We start from the raw sequence: 20,800 nt of genomic DNA, 5'->3' as shown, positions 1-20,800 counted from the left end.
CTTGAGACACATCTTACGATGACCAGGGACAGCTTGCAAGCTGCTTTCAGGGGCGGTTGTAATTAAAGATAACATTCAGTGAGAAAGTCAGAACCATCGCCAAGGCAACTGCATCTTAAACCTTGTAAAATTAGCAAACAAAAACAGCATCTCATGACTTTTCTCTATTTTTGATTCCACAATAGAATTTAAATTTTTACAGAATAACTTCCATACGCCTAATCTTGCAGAACGCCCCAATCGTTAAGCTTTTTTTCAGTATTGTTCTGCTGTACATGACACCTCACTATCTGTGCTCACTGCCTGCGCTACTTCATTCCAGTTTAAGGTGATCGCTTTTCTCAACGGTTTCGCTTTCCCACTTCCTGTGTGCATCGATGTCTCACTTCCACCTCCTTTAGAAGAATATTCAGCTCTTCATTTGTGAAATTCTGTTCCCTTTTCTTCTGGATTGTGGCCCTCTGTGCTGACAACTTCTGTATGCAAATGTATGAGGACATTTCAGTTGGCTACACTTAAAATTATTAAATGGTATAAATTGGCAAAAAAAAGTTTTTAAAAATTGTAATAGATAAATAAATTTTAAATTACTCACCTCACTGAACTCCAAGACAAGCTGTTGCCTAACCATAGTGGGCTATGTGCATCATAGAGCACATGGTCTTGTCACTACTAGGCTGTGCTGGAAGGTCTCCCAGTTGGCTGCACTCCAGGCTCCTCACGGGGTCCACAATCAGAAGTGCAGCCTACAAAAATTGTACAAGGTTAAGTGGGCACTTCAGCTTTTCACTTAAGAGCCGCAATTGGCAACAGGATTGAAAGGCCTTCAATGGGCCTTCTTGTCCTAGACTTAACTGGGTTGGAGGTGGGAAGATACCCTTCCACCTGATTAAATGCCCCCCCCACCCCTGCTACCAAACCCACTACAGAGGGAGGCACAAGATTCTGCCCAATGTTTCAGGACAAAAATCTTTTGAAAGGTTTTCATCCTAAACCGTTAACTTTGTTTCTCTTTCTTCACCAAAGATGATGAACTTGCTGTGTATTGCTGTAATTTTCTGTTTTTATTTCAGATTTCCACCATCTGTAGTATTTTGCTTCACTATGTCCTCCTGGATGCATTGCTTCTCGGGCTGATGTGACTATGCAGCTGCTCAATGGGTTCTCATTGGTAATACCCCTGTGATTTTTCACTGGGGTTGCACAGAATTGTGCCCTGGAGATTGATCTTCAATTCTTGGGGACTCCAGGCCAATCCTGAAGGGTTGACAACCTTAGACATAGGTATGCAGCATGGTATATTTCACCTTTACAAGTCTCTTTAGTGCAATGTGGACTTTTAGAACTTTTTTAAAAGTATTTTATGATATATGTGATATAGGTCTGAAGCATGATAGAATTAACTTTTATGAGTCTCTTTATGTAATTTATTTGTTTTTAGGATGTTTTATAAAAGTGCAATGTATTATATATGACACCTGTAAGCTGATTTAAAAATAATGTAAGCTATCAATTTATCAGGCATTGTAGCGCCTCCTGCAGATTCAAATAGTGAGATAGAGAATAAACTTTGGTGCTTCAGGAATCTTGCTTTTTGTTATACAACTTTGTTAGTTAGAGAGAGAACATGAGATGGGCACATGGGCCACAAAAGATAAGCCAGGCACCATACCCGCTTGCTGACCAGACAGATAACCTACACAGCCCTGAGATTAGAGAGAAGATGACATATGATATGATGTCGAAGGAGTTGTGAGTCAGGCACCTATGTTTCAGTAAGGAGGCGCTCATGATTTATTCATCCTGACACACTCAAGGTTGTACCAGACCATGAATGTATTACCTCGAAGTTCAGGATGGCTACTGGGTGACAAAGGTTACCTGCTGGGAACCTGGCCAATGACACAGTATCGCAGGACCAGCAATTGAACGCTCAATGGCTTCTCATTGGTAACTGATGCTTCATTTATGCATAACATTACCATCATAACATTACCATGTAGAACAATACTCCAACAGGGGAGAAATGGGCATTTGTTTAGTCAGTGGGCTGAGAGCAATTTCCTCCTAAAAATGTGAGAAGACATTCCTTACTTTGAATTTCTTTCTTTCTTAAAGAGTATGTTTAAATTCTGGATAGATTATACAATCTTTTATATACTTCTTTTAAACCCAATAATGTATAAAGTGTGTTAAGAGTAAAGTTGCTGGGGGAAAGAATCTCTCAGATTAAGGTGTTAAATGATATTTTACAAAAAATCTGCTAATCGTGTCTAATGACATAATTAGTGGTTTCTTTGTAGTCAAAGGAAGAAACACCCAAAGCTAAGTAACTGATAAGTAGCACCATGTTGAAATTAATTCTGGATAATCTGTCTTCAACCTTCTTGGTAATGCCACCCCCCCACTCCCCACCCCCACCATCCCAACTTGTTATCTCATTGGCAACATTCATGCTGAACATTGGAAAAGTGAGCAATGGAAGATATACCGTAAAAATGTCTCTTTTTTTTACCGGCAAAGTTTGATCGACTGGACAAGGGTTTCCAATTCTGGCTGAAAGTATTGGCAGAGGTTTCACCACTTGACTCTTGTTTCCAACCACCTATCCAGCCAGACTGTCTCTTTGTCCCCATTTTCAATATATTTAAACCTAATTAATGGAAGTGCAGACAAAAAATGAAAAGCAATGTTTCTAATATCCCTATGATTTTTCCTTTGCATTATGGGCAGCACTGTCAAGAGATTAGTCATTAGTCCTTATGGACTTGTAATGATTGTAGGTTTTATGTTTTTGGTTATCAGGTTTGTTTTGACCTCTAGCTGCGACCTTGATATTAACACATCAGTTGGTGCTTGAAACAATATAGGCAGAGAGACCGATGAACTGAACAAACACTGGTGGTTTATTGGAACTAAGAACAGAGCACTAACACCATGTTTGCTTCAATCACCTCTAGCTCTAGACTTACAGTTAACCCAAGAAAGCCCAAGCTGTATAGCGATTGGTCAGTACAGTCACATAGTCAACTAACCACATTCTTTTAAAGGTGCATAGCTCTCCACTTTACCATAGTTGATAAAACCTTTCCTACTGTTTTAGGGGTCACGTGGTTTTACTGCCGAATCAGCCCTCAGTGCAGGTATTCTTAGGGGTGAGCTTTCTAGTCATGCACCTGGTTCAAGAATGTAGCTTCTACAAGAGCTCTGTAAATAAATTTAACTGTTTCAAGTAAGAAACCTGTCCAGTACACCAAATTAATTACAATTGGTGACAAGGATAAATAGCTCTGATACTGCACCTCACCTCACAAATGTGAGTGCATCAATTCTTAAGGAATGAAAAAAAAGTATACTCATCAGTCATGCCACTGTTCAGCAGAATTGACCCTTTTGACTCGTCCATGGAAGCCTGGAGACAGTACATAGAGCACTTAGGTTTTTATTTTGTGACAAATGAAATAACAGCAGAGGGGAAGCAGAGAACATTTTTTTCCAGTGTCTGTGGGAGCAAGACATATAATTTCGTCCATAGTCTGACGGCCCTGAAGGCGCCCGATTCTAAGTCTTTTGATGAGCTGGTAGACCTCAGGAAGACACATTTTCAGCCGAAGCCATCGGTAATTATGCAGAGGTTTAAGTTCAACTCCAGAGTAAGGGCCCCGGGAGAGTCAATCACAATTTATATTGTGAAGTTCAAACAGTTGACAGCATTGTGACTTTGGACATATACTCAATGACATGTTGCGAGACCGTTTAGTTTATGGCATACACGATGACGCCATTCAGCGCCATTTATTTGCAGAAGTTAATATCGATTTGAAGCGCGGCATGGAGATAGCGCTAGCAATGGAGAGGGCTGAGAAGGACTTGCAGGCTTTGCAGAGTGTGCAACATGGCGTCGTTCCTCAGTTGGGGATTGGAACCTGGCACCAGGGGTGGCACAAAAACTAGGGAGACCACTGCGCAGCGGGAAACAGTCTCCACTGCTCGAGAAACAAAAAGGCAGACTGGAAGCACCTCACCAGCAATTCAGAAATGAATTTGTTATCGATGTGGAGGTAACCATGTACTGGAAACCTGCAGATTTAAAGAGGCAGAATGCCATTCCTGTCACAAAAAAGGGCATGTTATAAAGCAATGCAGGGCAAAATCAAGTCAGACAGCAGGCCAAGATGATTGAAGTGCACAATGTAACTGAACCAGTAGCTGCTAAATACTGATATCTATTCCCTAGACAATGTCCAAGCAGTAAAAACTGAACCAATCACCATCACCCTTCAAGTGAATGGGAAGCCTCTAGTTATGAAGGTAGACATGGGAGTTTTGACCTCAGTGGTGGCAGATTGGTCCAATTCTTTATTTGCTTCACACTGAATGGCAAAGGGTCCAGGAAATTCATCACAAGTACAACTACTTGCGGCAATGGAGCATGTATGATTTATCTGGCAACAGAAGACAGCTGAGGGTATCTACATTTGCAATATGCACACCAAGTTGGATGGTGCATAAAAGTGTACTCAAATGCCGACCAAATCAAAGCCCATTGTTGAATTCTGTCAGATGTACCCTGGAGAGACATATTAGGTAAAAGGCATCACCTCTGTACCTGTTTCCTGCAGAAAAACAGATAGCGCAGCTCCCGGTGGATATTGCAACAGGTGAAGGATCTAATATTCTGGACAGCGATTGGTTACAAAAAATTAAACTCAACTGGTCAGAAATGTTTCAAGTTGGAACAGGAAGAATTCCTGAGCTAGTTAAGGATGTACAAAAGCGTATTCCATGACAAATTGGGAAAGATAAAAGGCTTCCAGGGAAAGATAAAAGGCTTCTAAGCAAAGATATATGTAGCTTCGGAGTAAACACCCCATTTCTTTAAGGCCAGATCTGTGCCTTACACCCTAATGGAGAAGGTGGTTGCAGAATTGTGCTGCTTAGAGAAGCTAGACATCATCCAGCCAGTCCAGTTTTCAGAATGGGCAACGCCCATAGTCCCTGTGATGAAACCAGATCAAACTATTCACAGTTGCGGAGATTACAAATTAATTGTGAGCAAGGCTGTTAAATTAGATAAATATCCTAACTCAAGGTCGCTGGAGGAAAATCCTACACCAAACTGGACATTAGCTAACAGCTAGAGCTAGACAACACGTCGAGAGGGTATGTAACCATCAACACATACAAGGGCCTTTGCCAATATTCACACCTACCTTTTGGTGTATCATCTGCATGTGCAATCTTCCAAAGGACCATGGAAAGCCTATTGCAAGGACTTCTCCGAGTAGTAGTGTACCTGGATGATGTCCTGATCATAGGTTTGACAGAAGCTGAGCATTTGGCTGAAGAAGTTTTAAGAATATTTTTGGAAGTTGGTGTACAGTTGAAGAAAGAGAAGTATACATTCCAAGTGCCAGAAGTCACTTACTTGGGTCACCGAATGGATGCCAAAGGGTTGCGTCCAGTAGAGGAGAAAGTCAGGGCAATCAAAGAGGGGCCCTCTCCTACCAGTGTCAATGAACTCAAGTCTTTTTTGGGCATGATAACTTATTACAGTCGCATGTTGCTGAACTTGTCAACAGTGTTAGCCCCTGTACACTTATTATTGAAAAAGAACCAGAGATGGTTATGGAAGGCACAACAAGAAGATGCCTTTGTTAAAGTCAAGAAGCTTTTACACTCATCATGTCTACCAGTACATTATGACTCATCAAAAAAATTTATATTAACCTGTGATACATCTCCCTACTGTGTGGGACATGTGTTGTCACACAGGGTGGAAGATGGTCCTGAAAGGCCAATAGGCTATGTCTCCAGAACTCTCTCTGCAGCTGAGAAGGGTTATTCACAACAAAAACAAAAACAGAATTACCTGGAAAAACTCAGCAGGTCTGGCAGCATCGGCGGAGAAGAAAAGAGTTGACGTTTCGAGTCCTCATGACCCTTCGACAGAACTTGAGTTCGAGTCCAAGAAAGAGTTGAAATAAAGCTGGTTTAAGGTGTGTGTGTGGGGGGCGGAGAGAGAGAGAGAGAGAGAAGTGGAGTGGGGGTGTGGTTGTAGGGACAAACAAGCAGTGATACAAGCAGATCATCAAAAGATGTCAACAACAATAGTACAAAAGAACACATAGGTGTTAAAGTTAAAGTTGGTGATATTATCTAAACGAATGTGCTAATTAAGAATGGATGGTAGGGCACTCAAGGTATAGCTCTAGTGGGGGTGGGGAGAGCATAAAAGATTTAAAAAAAAATTAAAAAAAAAATAAAATTTTTTTATAATGATGGAAATAGGTGGGAAAAGGAAAATCTTTATAATTTATTGGAAGAAAAAAGGAAGGGGGAAACAGAAAGAGGGTGGGGATGGGGGAGGGAGCTCACGACCTAAAGTTGTTGAATTCAATATTCAGTCCGGAAGGCTGTAAAGTGCCTAGTCGGAAGATGAGGTGTTGTTCCTCCAGTTTGCGTTGGGCTTCACTGGAACAGCAAGCCGAGGACAGACATGTGGGCAAGAGAGCAAGGTGGAGTGTTAAAACGGCAAGCGACAGGGAGGTTTGGGTCATTCTTGCGGACAGACCGCAGGTGTTCCGCAAAGCGGTCACCCAGTTTACGTTTGGTCTCTCCAATGTAGAGGAGACCACATTGGGAGCAACGAATGCAGTAGACTAAGTTGGGGGAAATGCAAGTGAAATGCTGCTTCACTTGAAAGGAGTGTTTGGGTCCTTGGACGGTGAGGAGAGAGGAAGTGAAGGGGCAGGTGTTGCATCATTTGCATGGGCATGGGGTGGTGCCATAGGAGGGTTATTCACAACTTGAAAAAGAAGCTTCATCAGTAATATTCAGAGTAAGAAGATTCCATCAATATCTGCATGGTCGACATTTTACCATAATGTCAGATCACAAGCCACTAATGGGTTTATTTAGTGAACAAAAAGCAATTCTGCCAATAGCCTCTGCCAGAATTCAATGATGGGCTTTGATTTGACCGGCATATAAGTACACTTTTATGCACCATTCTGTTGTGCATATCGCAAATGCAGACAAATTTATTTTCTCCAGGGGATCATTAGTCTTTGGAATTCTCTTTCCCAAAGAGCAATGCAGGTTGGGTCATGGAATACATTTAAGACTGAGTTAGACAGATTTTTGATTGACAAGGGAATCAAGGGTTATGAGGGAACAGACAGGAAAGTGGAGTTAAGGTCAATTCAGGTCAGCAAGGACCTTATTGCTTGGTGAAGCAGGATGGACGGGCCAAATGGCCTACTCCTGCTCCTATTTCAATTTCTTATGTAAGTACCACAAAGGAACAGGTGTGGCATGGACTTCTATTGCTGTTAAAGAGGGAGTTGCTTGGTCACTGCAGTTAACTGTTAATCAACTGAAAGCAATTGGTTTAATTGGTGTTAACTACTGTAGCAGAAATCTAAACTAAATAGTGACTCACCAGAGAGTCTGTAAAAGATTCAGGCTCTTCAAACTGCACAGACAGTAAGTGGTGCGTGAAGAGACAGACGACTATGCCTCAGTGAAACTGAGACTAAGTGAGTAGCGAATTAGGTTCACATGGGAATTTGATGCGGGGGGTAAGAGGAGTAGTATACATAGGAATAATTCTAAATTAATGAAGAAAGTAATTAAATTAAGCTAACTAAACAACATAAGAGAGCCCATAAAACATTGGGAGTTCAGAGAGAGAGAGAGAGAGCCCATAAAACAGTGGAGAGAGAGGGCTGGGGGTTTACAAATAAAATCTATGTGACAACACAGGAGCCTCGTGAGTTGATTGGTTGGTAAGTATAGGCCTTTCTGGACTCAGCACAGAGGAGATGATTGGTGAGTGACAGGTGAGTTATTATATTATATCATTCTGTAGTAAACACTTTATTTATAAAGATTAAGGTATGTCAGTGCAGTTTGTGATGCATCCACAAGGCTAAGGATTACATGGATAGCACGTTTAGAGAGGTGGTCACACTGCAGCTAAGAAGTACACAGGCAGAGAGGAAATAGGTGACCACCAGAGTATCTAAGAGAAGCAGGCAGGTAGTGCAGGAATCCCCTGAGGCTATCTCGCTTTCTACCTGTTTTTTTCCATTTTGGATACAGATGAGCGAGATATTTCCTTAGAGGACTGTAGCAAGAGCCAAGTTCATGGCACCACCGGTGGCCCAGCTGCACAGGAGGGGAGGAGGAAATGTGGAAGTGCCATCGTGGTAGGGGATTCCATAGTTAGGGGAGCAGAGAGGCATTTCTGTGGTCACAGATGTGATTCTAGGATGGTTTGTTGCTTCCCTGGTGCCAAGGTCAAGGATGTTACAGAGCAGCTGCAGGACATTCTTTTAGTGGAGGGAGAGCAGCCAGAGGTCATCGTCCACACTGGGACCGATGACAAGCAGGAAAAGGGGTGAGGTCCTGAAAGCAGAATTTAGGGATTTAAGAAGGGAATTAAAAATCAGGACCTCAAGTGCAGTAATCTTGGGATTACCCTCAGTGCCATGTGCTAGTGAGCATAAGACTAGGAAGATTGAGCTGTTCGAGTAAGAGGGAGGGCTTTAGATTTCTGAGGCATTGGGATCGATTCTGGGGCAGGTGGAACCTGTACAAGAAGGATCGGTTATACTTTAATGGGGCTGGGACTAATGTCCTCATGGGGAGGTTTACTGGTGCTGTCGGGGAGGGTTTAAACGAGATTGGCAAGGGGATGGGAACCCTAGGGAAAATTCAGAGTGGTGAGGAACTGGTAGTGTGAAGAAGAGAAGTATTAAGTGATAAGGAGGATATATCAGAGAGTAGCACCAATGTGAGTAGAATGCTTGGAGAGTTTGGTAAAATTACAATAGGCAATAGTAAGTGGTTAGATTGGGTCAGAGTAAGGACGAAAGTAAAAAAGCCTAAATCAGGATTAATATGCATGTTTGTGAACGGAGTGTGGTTAATAAGATTGGTGAACTACAGGTGCAGGTTGACAAAAGGAATTATGATATTATAGCTATAACAGATGCCTGGCTCAAAGAAGGGCAGGACTGGGCATTAAATATTCCTGGCTACAAGGTGCTTAAGAAAGACAAGAAAGGAAGAAGGGATGTGGGGGGTGGGGGAAGTGGCAGTATTGATTAAAGATGCCATTACAGTACTAGAGAGGGAGAATGTTCCAGAAGGGTCAAGGACAGAATCTCTCTGGCTAGAGGTAAGTGATGAAAAAGGTGCAATAGCATTGATCAGTATAGTATATAGACCACCAACTAGTGGAAGTGAAGCAGAGAAACAAATCTGCAAAGAAATTACAGAGAGGTGCAAGAATTATAGCATAATTATAATGAGGGACTCCAATTATCCAAATATAGACTTGAACAGGAATAGAGCAAAGAGACAAGAGAGACGAGAATTCCTGGAATGGTTTCAAGATAATTTTCTGCAGCAGTGTGTTTCTGGTCCAAGGAGAAGGAAGGCGCTGTTAGACCTGGTTCTGGGGAATGAGTTGGCCTATGTGGATCAAGTATCAGTGGGAGAGCATTTAGGCGACAGTGACCATTGTATCATAAGGAATAGGTTGGCCATAGGAAAATACAAGGAGCAATCCAAAGCAGGGATAATTCATTGGGGGAAAGCCAACTTCGACGGGATGAGAATGCACTTGAGTCACGAGAGCTGGAATCAAATGTTTGCAGAAAAAACGATGACTGAGCAATGGCCTATCTTCAGAGAAAAAGTATTGCAGGCAACGTCAATGTTCCCTCGAAGGGGAAAGGTAGGACAAACAAATCCAGAGTGCCCTGGATGATGAGAGAGCTAAAGGTAAAGATGGAAAGGAAGAAGTGCACGCGTGACAGACCTCAGGTAGAAAATACAGTGGTGAATCAGGCTGAATATAGGACCAGAGGGGAAGTGAAAAACGAATGAGAAAAACAAGGAGAGAACATGAAAAGAGACTGACAGCTAATATAAAAGGGAATCCCAAGGCTTCTATAAGCATGTAAATAATAAAAGGGTGATATAAGAAAGGGTAGGGCCAATTAAAGATAAAAACGGGGACTTGCATGAGGAGGCAGGAAAAATAGCAGAGGTATTAGATGAGTACTTTGGATCTGTCTTTAAAAAGGAAGAAGATGCTTCCTAGGCTGAGGCGAAAGAGGTGGTACTGGCACACTAAAGAATTTACAGTTGAGAAGGAGGAAGTATTAGAAAGGCCATCTTTACTTAAAATAGATAAGCTACCAGGACTGGATGAGATGCATCCAAGGTTACTGAGGGAAGTGAGAGTGGGAATTGCAGAGGCACTAGTGATAATTTTCCAATCTTCTTTAGACGTGGGTGGTGCCAGAAGACTTGAGAATTGTGAATCTTACACCCTTATTCAAAAAGGGGTGCAAGGATAAAATCGGCAACTACAGACCAGTCAGTTTGACTTCAGTGGTAGGGAAACTTCTGGAAACTATAGTTCAGGACAAAATCAATAATCACTAAGACAAGTGCAGGATAATTAAGGAAAGCCAGCATGGATTAACTAAGGGAAAATCATGTTTAACTAACTTGCTGGAGTTTTTTGAGGAGGTAACAGAGAAGGTTGATAAAGGAAATTCTATTGATGTGATGTATATGGATTTTCAAAAGGCATTTGATGCAGTGCCACATGACAGATTTGTGAGCAAAATTCTAGCTCACGGAATAAAAGGAAGATTAGGCACTGGTAAGAAATTGTCTGAGTGACAGTAAACAAAATGTAGTGGTTAATGGATGTTTTTCAGATTGGAGGAAGGTTTGAGGTAGAGTTCCCCAGGGTCAGTGTTGGGACACTTGTTCTTCCTGATATATAATAATGACCTAGACTGTGGTGTGCAGGGTATGATTTCAAAATTTGCAGATGATATGGAAATTGGAAACATTATCAGCTCTGATGAGGATAATCTTGAACTTCAAAGGGACATAGACTTGTTGGTGGATTGGGCAGACAACTGGCAGATGAAGTTCAATGAAAAGAAATGTGAGGTGATTCATTTTGGCAGGAAGAATATGGAGAGATTGTATAAAATAGAAGGTGAAACTCTAAAGGAGATGCAGGTACATAAGGACTTCAGTGTATATGTACATAATTCAGTGAAAATGGCAGGGCATGTTGAGAGGGCAGTTAATAAAGCATATAGTGTCTCAAACTTTATTAGTAGTAGTATAAGAGTGAGGGGGCCATGTTGAATGTGTATAAGACACTAGTTAGGCCTTATCTAGAGTACTGTATCTAGTTCTGTGTGCCTTACTTGAGGAAGGATGTGAAGGCATTGGAGAGAGTACAGGGGAGATTCACAAGAATGATTCCAAAGATGAAGAACTGTAGCTATGAGGATAGATTGGAGAGGTTAGGGCTGTTTTCCTTGGAGAAAAGAAGGCTGTGGGGAGACTTGATAGAGATATTCAAGATCTTGAGGGGTATAGACAGGGTAAATAGTGTGAAACTGTTCCTACTCAAGGAAGCATCAGGGAGTAGAGGGCACAGACACAACATAATTGGCAAAAGGAGTAGAAGTGATGTGAGGAAACATTTTCTCACCCAGACGGTGGTTGGAGTCTGGAACGAACTTGCTGAATGGGTGGTAGAGGCAGGTTTAATTAAATTATTCAAAAAGGAATTGGATTGCTATCTGAAAAGAGAATGTGCGTGGTTACTGGGATAGGGCAAGGAATGGGACTAGGTAGAATGCTCTTTCAGAGAGCCAGTGCCGACTCGATGAGCCGAATAACCTCCTCCTGCATGGTAAAGATCTTGTGACTCTGTGATTCTTTTGTGACTACATGCTGTGACAATAAAGTCCTCAGGGAGAAAAAAGGGAATAAAAAGATAGAAGCTAGGCAAGAATCAGCAGCAAGTTACTAATATTACAGAATGAAATCAGATATAAAATATCCCTCTGTGCACAAAGGCAACACTCAAAAATAAAGTACGGATCATTTTTGGCACCATTTTCTTGGTAGTTTACATAATATAATTGTGAAACTGGGCCGCAGGGACAAGGAGGAGATTTGAGTAAATAAATGGAAGAAATTCTCAGCAGGACTGGCAGCATCTGTGGAAAGAGAAACAGAGTTAATGGTCCTTTCGATGATCTAACTGAAATGTTAACATTCTTTCTCTATCTACAGATGCCACCAGATCTGAGGATTTCCAGCATTTTCTGTTTTTATTTCAGATTTCAAGCATCTGCAGTATTTTGGTTTTGTTTTATCACTAATAAAGTTGCAGACTTGCTGAATCCAGTGAGTGTCACCATTTTGAATAATTGCATACAATTTTACCGTATGGTTGGTGGGGCACAGGGGATGAGAAGATAAAGGAGAAATCCATGAGTAACTAGTGTTGTACATGTTGTATACTATGTATAAATTATGTGGCAGCATAATATTACATTAGAAAAAGGGCAAAAGAGGAACCTTTGTGTTTAGAATGTCATCACTGAGAGGAGACTATGAATATACAACCTACTTTGCCATACTGTGTCATGAATCAGAGATTATAGTGCTTAAACCTATTACACTGCATCAGATATAATGAATATGGGGAATTACATTTATATGTTGCCTTTCATAACCCCAAGATGTTGCAAAGAGCATTAAATCTGATGTACATTTGAGGTGTAGTCTCTGTTGTAATATAGAGAAAAGAAATGGCCTTTTTGCGCACAGGAAGTCCACAAAAAGTAATGAAGTAAATGGTTCAATAATTTGTTTCAACTTCAGATTGTAGGCACATAGCAATTTTGTTTCACAGTTGTACATCATATATTGATTGGTCAGGCAAATGAACAAGGGAGGCTCTTCTTTGACATAACTTAGTTTACGTGACTATTTAAATTAAAATAGTTATTCAGTTCTGGAGAGCAGGATTCCTTGCTGGTGATTGCTTTGCTGAATACTTCTGTTTGATCTATAAGTGTGACCCTTAACTTCTGATCACTTGCCATTTTAATTCTTCATCGCACTCTCACTCTGACCTTGGCCTCCTACAGTGTTCCAATGAAACAATATGGCTGATCGACAGACAGCACTTTTCATGGCACTTTTCAAAATGGAGCAGGGATGATCTCCCAGTGTCTGAGGTAACAATTTTTTTTTATTCATTCATGGGATGTGGGCTTCGCCGGCTGGGCCAGCCTTTATTGCCCATCCCTAGTTGCCCTTGAGAAGGTGTTGGTGAACTGCCTTCTTGAACCGCTGCAGTCCATGTGGTGTAGGTACAGCTACAGTGCTGTTAGGGAGGGAGTTCCAGGATTTTGACCCAGCGATAGCAAAGGAATGGGATATATTTCCAAGTCAGGATGGTGAGTGACTTGGAGGGGAGCTTCCAGGTGGTGGTGTTCCCATCTATCTGCTGCCCTTGTCCTTCTAGATGGTAGAGGTCGTGGGTTTGGAAGGCGCTGTCTAAGCAGCCTTGGTAAATTCCTGCAGTGGATCTTGTAGATGGTACACACTGCTGCCAAAGTGTGTCGCCGGAGGAGGGTGTGAATGTTTGTGGATGTGGTGTCAATCAAATGGGCTGCTTTGTCCTGGATGGTGTCAAGCTTCCTGAGTGTTCTGGGAGCTGCACTCATCCAGGCAAGTGGAGAGTATTCCATCACACTCCTGCCTTGTAGGTGGTAGACAGGCTTTGGGGAGACAGGAGGTAAGTTACTTGTTGAAGATTCCGAGCCTCTGACCTGCTCTTGTTACCACAGTGTTTACATAGTTAGTCCAGTTCAGTTTCTGGTCAATGGTAGCATCAGGATGTTGATAGTGGGGACCTCAACCAACATCATTATAAAATACTGTCTGGTCATTTAACTCATTGCTGTGGAACTTTACTGAGTGCAAATTGCTTAGCACATTTCCTGATATTCCAACAGTGATCACACTTCAAAAGTACTTCATTTGCCAGCGAAGCTCACATCCCAAGAAAGAATAAAAACAAAATGCTTGAAGTTGTCCTGATGATGCTGTAAAAATAAGAGACCTTTCTTTCTTTGAATTTATTGCTGTACTATGGCAATTCATACCTGGAACTTTCCCTTCTTTTTGCTCTAATACCAATTGTACTTTTCTTACTCAAATTGTTTCCTCTCTGCTTGAGCCATTTAGTCTTTATTCCACCACTTTCTGCTCTTACTCATCCTTACTCAGAATTGTAGAGCTTCTTTTCTCTCCTTCTTACTCTTATCCTCCTATAATCTAAATTTACTGCCTAACCATGTCTTCACCTATTTTCTCTTCTCTTCTACACCTTTCACTTTGTTGGTATCCTCCAAAGACCTGATTCTTTCAGCTACATTTCTTAATTTTAGTTTTCTTTCTCTAAAAGAAGATCAATTTTATCGAAGAAAAATCAGCAGATCTTTTGGGTGATGGAGTTTCACTTGGGATTTAGAAGCAGCATCAATTGATTGATAACCAAATGCATTAATAATATTCTGTGGACACACGAGCAGAGAAGAAAATGCATTGCTGATTGCTAAATTATTGGTGTTCCATTCTGATATGGGCAATAAATATGAGTCTTTCCCAAAGCTGCATCATGTACTTCAAGAAATTGCTGTATTTCATGCTGTTTTGACTTGTGACTTTTTTTTAACCTAGTTATCACATTAAATCAGATGTTTGGATAGAGGCCTACTGTTGAACTGAAAGGATTGTATTACTTGCCTTATTCAGGATCAATCACCAGTATGAAGCCATTTCTACACTACAGTAATAACATGTACAATTTGAGTGGCTTGGCTGAAATGTGATTTTGCCTTCGCGCGATGCAATTTGCATTCAACACTTATCTGCTTGACATCAATTCTTGCTTCATTTCCACATCTAGATCATGTGTCCTGGCGTATTCAAAAACCGAGCTAAGCAGTATTTCCTTTCCATGAAGCTGTCACACTATACTTCAAGCGGTTAACCTTCTATAGTCTATGTTTTAGTTTCACTGACATGGATCGGGAAATCAAATTGATGCTTGGCATTGGTCTGCGCACAGAAGCATCTGCAGGTTGTTCAACCCGTCACATTGTGATGGGTTCACATTTTGTATTTTGCTTGCAGGAATAAGATGGATGGTTTTTACCTCGTTAGAGTTTTTGAGTTTCTGACCTTCAGTCAATATATCATATACAAAAGCAAAATACTGTGGATGCTGGAAATCTGAAATAAAAACAGAAGGTGCTGGAAATACTCAACAAGTCTGGCAGCAGCTGTGAGGAGAGAAAGAGTTAAAGGTCCAGGTCTTTGATCTTTCATCAGAACTTTTCAGGAAAGGCTACAGACCTGAAACGTTAACTGTTTTATTTCTCTACAGTTGCAGAAAAACTTGCTGAGTATTTCCAGCATTTTCTGTTTTTATTTATGCTTTTATGTCAATATATAACATTCTGCCAATAATGTAAAAGAAATGTTTCCTTTGTAATATAGTTTGACAGTCAAACCTACCATGGCACATTCAAAACATCTGGCTGCCATATTTACTACCATTATAACAGTGACCACATTTAAAGAAAAAATATTTGGCTGTAAAGCTCTTTGAAACACATAGAGGTTATGAAAGGTGCGATATAAATGCAAGATCTTCATTTATTTCTACATTGAAAATACCAATATAGAATATACAGGTAAATGGGGCTGTGAGGTTAACCTTTGGTCATGCTGCTTATATAAATTCATTGCTGTTTAGACAGAAATAAGCAGATAAGAATGTAAGGTAAAACAAAAACAGAATTACCTGGAAAAACTCAGCAGGTCTGGCAGCATCGGCGGAGAAGAAAAGAGTTGACGTTTCGAGTCCTCATGACCCTTCGACAGAACTTGAGTTCGAGTCCAAGAAAGAGTTGAAATATAAGCTGGTTTAAGGTGTGTGTGTGGGGGGCGGAGAGATAGAGAGAGAGAGAGGTGGGGGGGGGTGTGGTTGTAGGGACAAACAAGCAGTGATAGAAGCAGATCATCAAAAGATGTCAACGACAATAGTACAATAGAACACATTAGACGTTTTTATTTTTTTGTTTTTATATCTTAAGAATGTAAGGTTACTGATTCATTCTGTATCTATGATTAAGCAAAGCATGCATAACCTACAAGAATTAATCACATTCCTGCTCCATGAACTCATTCTATTTTTCCCCTAAAGTATGCACTGGCCTCTTAAAACATACACCTAAACCATTCTTGTCATCAAAATGTAATGTCTGTCCTGATAAATATTGGCTACCGGCAGGAAAAATATTTGGTTGTCTAATTAATAAAGAAAGAAAGTCTTGCATTTATATACTGCTTTCCATGACCTCAAGAGATCCCAAGTGCTTAATAACACATGAAGTACTTTTAAAATGTTGTCACTCTTATAATAAAGAGAAGAAAGACTTACATTTATATAGTGCATTTCACAATCATTGGCCATATCATTGTGTTTTACAGCCAATGAAGTACATTTTTGAAGTGTAGTCATGGTTGTAATGCAGGAAATACAGCAGCCAATTTCCACACAGTAATCTATCACAAACAGTAATGACCAGATAATCTGCTTTGGTGTTTGTGAAGTTCTTGGGAGGAAACTGTAAGATTCAGCCACATTCAGTAAGAAACAAAACTCCTGCATTTGCTGTTAAACATGGACTCTTTTATTTCTTTTAGATTTCCTCTGCTGACACATGTGTGTATGGTAGCCTTAAATGGACAAAATGCACAATGCAATTTTCGATACACTAAATCCCTCCCCTCCATAGTCAACGAGAGCTATAGTCAATGGTTTATTTCCAAAAGTGTAAACAATAAACTTACCCATAACTTGGAAATTCAACTTCCACCAGTAACACTGTTAGATTTGCAAACTTTTGTATTAATTTAACAATAAGTGTGAGGTGATTCACTTGGGCAGGACAAACAAGGCATGGGAATACACGATGAATTGTAGGACCCTGGGAAGTACCAAGGATCAGAGGGACCTTGGTGTACATGTCCACTGGTCCCTTAAGGTAGTGGGACATGTAGATAAGGTGGTTAAGAAGGCATATGGGATACTTGCCTTTCTTAGCCAAGGCATAGAATAAAAGAGCAGGGAGTTTATGCTGGAACTTATAAAATGCTGGTTAGACCACAGCTAGAGTTTTGCATGAAGTTCTGGAATCCGCATTATAGGAAGGATGTGATTGCACTAGAGAGAGTGCAGAGGAGATTTACCAGAGTGTTGCCTGTTATGTTATGAGGAGAGGTTGGATAGGCTGGCATTATTTTCCCTGGAGCAGAGGAGATTGAGAGGGGACATGATTGAGGTGTATAAAATTATGAAGTGCATAGATAGGGTAGACAGGAAGGAACTTTTCCCCTTGGTTGAGGGATCAATTACCAGGGGACATAGATTTAAGGTAAGGGGCAGGAGGTTTAGAGGGAATGTGAGGAAGAATTTTTTCACCCAGAGGGTGGTGGAAATCTGGAACTCACTGCCTGAAAGCGTGGTAGAGGCAGAAACCCTCATAGCATTTAAGAAGTAGTTGGATGTGCACTTGGGATGCCATGGCATACAAGGCTATGGGCCCAGTGCTGGAAAATAGGATTAGAATAGTTGTTTGACTGGCGCAGACTCGATGGACCAAAGAGCCTTTTTCTGTGCTGTTGACCTCTATGACTCTATGACTGATGCATGCAGTCATATACAATGGGATGAGAGATTAAGTCACCAACTGAAAGTAATTCACTTCATAATATAATCACTTAAATTTGGTGGATGTTTTCTGTCAGGAGTAGGAAGACTCCTGCTAACATCAGCTGTAAGATGTTGATGTCAGAATCAGATTCAATGCTTATAAATGGCATTTTCAGTGCTTTAAAGAATAACGCATTTTGTATGATGATTTTCAAACTGTACTCAGCAATGATCATTGATTGTTTAGTGTTGGTCACAACAAATAGTTGGATGTCATAGAGGGCTTTTTGCTCTCCAACATGACCATCATCTTTCACAACCTCTTTATTTCCCATGTAGCTTTAAATTTCACGTCGTTCTCTACATTTAATCTCATCTGTTCCTTCTATTCTCAATTGCGTTCATGTATACATTGATACATTGCTTTGTGATGTAGCTCAAGAAGACGTGTGCGCATAGGATGTGCATAGATGAGTGTGACTGGAGGTTTCCCAGTAATCGAATGAGAATCTGTAATTGTGAAGAAAGCGGTACAGCTCTTGCTTCCATGACTTGCTCTCAGCTGTAGCGGTATGTATCTCTTTTTTCAAGATATACATAAATTTCTCCACTTGGCCATTAGCTCTTGGCCAATGGGGTGTGATTTATTGATGAGTGAAACCTAGAAAGTTTGTGAATTTACTGAACTCGTCTCTGCTGAATGGGGGTCCATTGTCAATTCTCATTTGAGGGAATCCAAGCAAGGCAAAAACCTGGTCAAGCTTTGGCATATCGGTTTTCGTTGAAGTTCATATGACTATGTCCACAACTGGGAATCTGCTGTAGTTGTCAGTAGCAACAAGCAAGTGTTCACAAGTGTGCAAATCTGGAAAATCCGTGCTAACTTCAATCCACAGTCCTGGAGGTAGTTCAGTTATCTTGAGAGGATCACAATGATTTGACATTGTGGTTGTCTGTCATGGCAAAACACTGATTGATTTTCTGCTGTACCATGTGGTCAATCCCTAGGCACCAAATCATTTCCTAAGGAGTCATTTAGTTTTGAAAATCTTGGTGAACTTCATGCCTATATTGGCAACACATTCCCTCAATGATCGCAGAATAACAGTATAGTTGCTGCGTAACACGAGATCAGTTGTGGTTGTAATGGTCACCTCATTTCGAACTATGTGAAGACCTTGTAATATGTGAGTGATTATGTTTGCAGGCACTCTCTTGATCACTTTCTTTCCAATTTTGTGATCTCATAACCATCGTACATAGTTGCAATGCCTCATCTTGTTTTGTTGTTGCTTTGGTGTCAGCTAGCTTTAGTAGCTTTGACACCACATTTAGACTTGCACAGTAAAGGTATTGTGCAGCAATCTTTTCCTCAAGACCATAGGACTGACTTTCAGCAATGGATATTGAGAAAGATAGTCCACTTGGTTGAGCTTGATACTCAATATGGAACGTGTACTCTTGTAGTTTGAATATCCAACACTTTAGCAGAGTGAATATTTTACTATGAGGATTGTTGAACAAGTTTATTAGTGGTCTAAGATTGGTTATTTCAAACTCACTTTCATAGAAGTAGAGATGAACATGTAAGATACTCCATGTGATTAAGAGTTCTTCTCCCTACTTGTGAATAACATTGCACTATAGGCATTAACAATCTGCTTGCCTTCACAATGAATGCTCGGTTTCGTGCCTTGTCTTTCTGCATGAGAAGTATACCTAAGCCAATCAGGCTCGCATCCACTTGTTGGATGGTTTTCCCAGGGTCGATATAGGCATATGTGAAACTTCCTTGATCTGGTGTTCAGCCTGTTTGTGTAATACAGTCCACTCTGACTTTGTGGCCTCTTTTGTCAGCTAGTGTAGGTGACAGGTAACATAGTGAGGTCAGGAATGAAGAGCTGGATTTTGCAGAGTCAGGGAAACATTGGGGATCATTAAAATCATGGGTGGGACACAGATTTGGAACTCCTGCCCCCATTTCTAACAGATCCCATTTTTGCCAGTAGGGGAGAGGGAGGGGTGGGGGGCGGGGCGTGCAGGGAGGACATAAAATGCAAACGAGGGAGACCCAAACTCAGTAGGGCAATTTGAACTCAGTGCACAGGACAAGCAGACTTGATTTTCACTCCAGGAATGGCCTCAACCCACAGTGAATGTTCCATAACTTCAAGGTGGAGAGGTAAATACTCTGAAGGCTGGATAACATATGTGGAACTGTCAAGCTGTCAAGTTATTTACATCCCCTGCACTTTACATTTTGGAAAAAAAAATTATCTGTTTGCACCTGAGTGAAAAAAATTGGTCCTAGCAGTTTCACTAATTGTTTGTTGACATAACCCTAAGGACTAACATTATAGCATTATCAGTGTGTGACTGCTTCCACAACCTGTCATTATCAAAGTGGAGGAGTGGGGGAGTGGCTGTAATCTCACAGTTTGATTTACAGCTGCAAGAGGTTATTATAGAGTTCAATGTCTTTGATGTGGGTTTATGAATACAAATATTTGTTTTTATAAAGGACCAAGCACTTAAAGGGATTTAATGTGCTTCAATTGATTAGACTTTGTATATTGTGAGTTCTATAATAGATATTTTGAACTTTATTTTATTTCACCTCTGCATGTTACCTGAAGTCTGCCCATAGTGGATACTGGGTGAGTAGGCATGGAGGGCATAAAGGCAAAGGATGGTGGGTGAGATGGGGCATGGGTTGGCATGAATTGGAACTAGGTTGGCATAGGTACTATAAGGGGCCATGGGATGGGATGGAAGAGCATAAGTTGACATATTTGAGCATGGGGAGTGGGTGAGAAGTGTGAGGCAACATGAGGGGTGCCTGCTAATTGGCCTAGTGTTGAACAAAACCCCGACGAAGCCCCAGAAACTGAGGTGGGCCTTTTAACCAGCTCACCTGGGCACTCATCAATCCCTGAGCCTCCAAACTGTTTCCATGGGCTGTCTTTCCCATGAGGAATGAAAGTAAGCACTTTTCTCCAAGACGAAGGTGCCAGACCAGGAAGTTTCCCAAGTCCTACTACCCTCTTCTAACTTGAAAATGCAGTCAGAAGCAAGTACAGTATGAGATGAGTCCCAACAGACACTGGACTTCCTGGGCATTTGTAAGGTCTGCAGTGTTTGTAATGGCTTCAACTTTCCTTG

This window comes from Carcharodon carcharias, chromosome 22 (assembly GCF_017639515.1).
Source record: "Carcharodon carcharias isolate sCarCar2 chromosome 22, sCarCar2.pri, whole genome shotgun sequence".
NCBI lineage: Eukaryota > Metazoa > Chordata > Chondrichthyes > Lamniformes > Lamnidae > Carcharodon > Carcharodon carcharias.
This window is presented reverse-complemented; position numbering follows the sequence as displayed.